We start from the raw sequence: 4,321 nt of genomic DNA, 5'->3' as shown, positions 1-4,321 counted from the left end.
TCCTAAGTCTGGAGTCCTTCTGTACTAATTCCTCCACTTTGGAAGAAATGGTTGGACAATCTTTGGAGCGTGCATTTTTTAGTATGATTTGCATGCTCCGGGTACTCTTCTTTTTCCAAGTACTCCTTGATATCATGGAACCATGAATTCCTGTCTGCTTTTTCTTCAACATGAGCGCAGTAAGCTGGCTGATTATGAATCCTTATCGGAATGGGGTCGATGAAATTCTTGTCTGGATGCTGTATCATGGAGGACAAAGTGGCCAATACGTCTGCGAACTCATTCTGGATTCTCGGGACATATCTAAACTCTATCTTCGTGAACCTCATCATCATCTCTTGCACATGATATAGATATGGTAATATCTTGGTATTCTTTATAGCCCATTCTCCCTGCACCTGATGTACCAGAAGATCTGAATCACCAATTACTAGTAATTCATGGATATTCATGTCAACGGCCAAATTGAGCCCCAATATGCAAGCCTCATATTCTGCCATATTATTGGTGCACGGAAATTTGAGTTTCGCGGATACCGGACAATGTTGACCTATTTCTGACACCAAAACGGCTCCAATACCCACTCCTTTGAAGTTTACGGCTCCATCGAAAAACATTCTCCACCCGTCATAGGCTTCAGCGATATCTTCTCCTACGAATGATACTTCTTCATCAGGAAAATACATTTTTAGTGGTCCATATTCTCCTCCTACAGGATTTTTCTCAAGATGATCCGCTAATGCTTGTCCCTTAACCGCCTTCTGAGTTACATAGACGATGTCGAATTTACTCAACAATATCTTCCATTTTGCCAGCTTCCCTGTAGGCATGGGTTTATGGAAGATGTACTTCAGAGGATCCATCCTTGATATGAGATATGTGGTATAGGCACAGAAGTAGTGCCTCAGTTTCTGGGCTATCCAGGTCAAAGCACAACAGGTGCATTCCAGCAAAGAATATCGTGCTTCGTGGGGTGTGAACTTCTTACTAAGATAGTATATGGCCTATTCTTTCCTTCCCGTCTCATCGTGTTGTCCCAAGACACAACCAAAAGTCCCATCTAATACGGAGAGATAGAGTAGCAATGGTCTACCAGGTTCTGGTGGGACCAGGACTGGCGGTATGGACAAATGTTCTTTTATTATATCAAAAGTGTTCTGGCAGTCTTTAGTCCAATTGGTTGCGGCATCCTTCTTTAACATTTTGAAAATCATCTCACAGATCACGGTTGATTGTGCTATGAAGCGGATGATGTAACTAAGATGTCCCAAGAAGCTCATCATGTCTTTCTTGTTCTTTGGAGGTGGAAAATCCTGGATAGCCTTGATCTTTGATGGGTCTAGCTCAATTCCTCGGCGGCTGACGATGAATCCTAATAATTTTCCTGCGGGGACCCTAAAGGCACATTTTGCGGGATTCAATTTCAAATTCTACCTCCGAAGCCGATCAAAGAATTTCCTCAAGTTTGCTATGTGATATGTACTTTTCTTGGATTTGATGATGATGTCATCTGCATATACCTCTATCTCCTTGTGTATCATGTCGTGGAAAATAGTTGTCATGGCCCTCATATAAGTAGCTCCAGCATTCTTCAGACCAAATGGCATCATTTTATAGCAGTACACCCCCCCCATAGTGTTATAAAAGTTATCTTTTCGGCATCCTCTTCATCCATCCAGATCTGATGATATCCCATGAAGCAATCCACAAAGAATTGGAGTTCATGCTTGGCGCAGTTGTCGATCAGTATGTGTATGTTGGGTAATGGAAAATCATCTTTGGGACTTTCTTTGTTTAGGTCCCGATAATCGATGCATACTCTGACTTTCCCATCCTTCTTTGGAACTGGCACGATGTTAGCCAACCAAGTTGGATATTCAACCACTCTGAGAACCTTAGCTTTGATCTGCTTGGTGACTTCTTCTTTGATTTTCAAACACATATCTGGCTTGAACCTTTTGAGCTTCTGCTTTACCGTCGGACACATTAGGTTGGTAGGTAGTTTATAAGCCACTATGTACGTTCTCAAACCAGTCATATCATTATAGGACCATGCAAAGATATACTCATATTCCTTCAGGAAACGAGTGTATTCTTCTTTCTCTGATGGTGACATGTGAATGCTTACACGCGTTTCCTTGACTGTTTCAGAGTCTCCTAGATTAACTGTTTCAGTCTCATCCAAATTGGACTTAGGCTTGTTTTCAAAGTTTTCCACTTCTCTGACAATTTCCTCAGTCATTATATCCTCTTCCAGATCCTCTAAATCATTATCCTTATGTTGCGTTGTCTCATTACATGTCACAGTTGTAAGTTCATCAGGATAGGTAATAATAATGTTATAGAGAAAAAATGTAAAGAATAATAATAAATACTAAAAACAACAATGCATTTAGATAAATCTTGAAAACGTCAAGCAGGTACGGCTCAATGACCCGAGCAATTATTTCAACAAAAAACATGCTTAAAACAAAATACTGAAAATGTCTTAAATGCTCATAAAAATTTCTTTTAAAATAAATGATGCTAATTGCCAGGCTACCCAAGAATTCGATGGGCCCTTGATGGTGTAGCAGTCTGGTTCTTGAGAACAACTCCCTTCTCCACGGTCTGAATAATGAGGCCTTCCTCCTCCTCCTCCTCCTCAAGTATCGCACTGCAATCTATGTCTTCATCATCCAGAAACAGATTCCTTATACTGGCTAGAACTTTATCTTCTTCGGACTCATAAATATGGTATTGGTTGCTCTAGAGGGTAATAAGGACCACGCTATGGTGGCGACCAATTCTGATACTCGTGCCATGTGTATTCATACCCAAGCCTAAAAGTTGTGCCATGATGCTTTAGCTGTATTGGTTTGGTGATCCCCTGGAGATTCTTACCGAGACCTTTGCCAGGCTCATACCCTGTCCATGCCAATATGTCTTCTATCTTACTGCTCCACCATTTGTCCTTTTCAATTGTGTTGACGCGCTCGATGCGATGGTATGTTTCTCCACCCAACTTCCTTCTATTCTCGATGACCGAAATAGTTTGACTGGTGTAAATGGGATTACTTCCATCCCCATGGATGATCACTTCCTGATGGTTTCACTCAAACTTCACGACCTGATGTAGAGTGGAAGCTACAGCCCTAGTGACATGTATCCAAGGTCGTTCCAACAATAGGTTGTAGGTAGTAGATATGTCCAACACTTGAAATTCAACATCAAACTAGTTTGGGCCCATCTGTAGGCTGAGATTGGTTTCCCCAATTGTGGCCCTTTTAAACCCATTAAATGCTTTCATATTCATACTTACTGCTTGTATCTCGTGTAGGACTTTACCCAATCTTTTCAGAGTAGTTAGTGGACATATGTTAAGACTCGAACCCCCATCTATCAGGACTCTAGCAATGAACTTATCCTCAAACTGCACTGTGATATGCAGTGCCCTGTTGTGACCTCTTGTGGTAGCTCGTCTTCATGAAAAGTGATCTTATGGCTTTTCAACACTTGTCCTATCATATTGGACATCTCTCCATTGGTAATGTTGTTGGGTACATAAGCCTCATTCAACACTTTCATCAATGCATTCCTGTGTGCCTCAGAATTCTGCAGTAGTGATAGAATGGAATCTGAGCAGGGGTTTTGTTCAAATGATCAACCACAGAATACTCCCTTGCTTGCACCTTTCTTCGAAGATTATCCGGACTGGTTTCAATGATGGGCTGCCTGGAAGCGGCTTCTTTACTTGTTCATCCCAAATGCTCGAGCGTGTAAACCCTACCAGTTCTGGTCATACCTTGTATTGCACCAGTTTCTTCCATTTTCCCCTTTTCTTTCCTTCTTGCTTCTACAACATAATCCCATGGTATAGCATTAGACTTATAAGATGGTGTAGGTGCTACCATCACGGTGAAGGGTGTTGTTACTTCAATCTCAAATGGAGTTGGTGCAGCTACCTCAACTTCAATTGGTACCTGAGTTTGTACCATGATAGGTGTGAGAGTGACTGGAGATGTTTCAGGATTATCCCCTTCTCGAATGAGTCCAATTGACCCTACTGAGTCCCATTCTTCATCGGTTTCTATCATGTTTACCCCTCAGCCCCTGTGATCCAGGAGAGGATTCTTACGGACATTGGGCGCAGCCTCCTTTGCTTGTATGACTTTGATGTCGATTAATGTCTGAATCTTATCCTTCAAAGTATGACACTCATCAATAGTAGGACCTTTCATGCCTGAGTGATAGGCACATATCTTATTTGGATTGACCCATTGAGAGGAATTTTCCATGGCGACAGCAGGAATGGGAGTGATATAGCTGGCAACCTTCAGTC

The sequence above is a fragment of the Nicotiana tomentosiformis genome, chromosome 7 (genome assembly GCF_000390325.3).
Source record: "Nicotiana tomentosiformis chromosome 7, ASM39032v3, whole genome shotgun sequence".
In the NCBI taxonomy this organism is placed as follows: Eukaryota; Viridiplantae; Streptophyta; class Magnoliopsida; order Solanales; family Solanaceae; genus Nicotiana; species Nicotiana tomentosiformis.
This window is presented reverse-complemented; position numbering follows the sequence as displayed.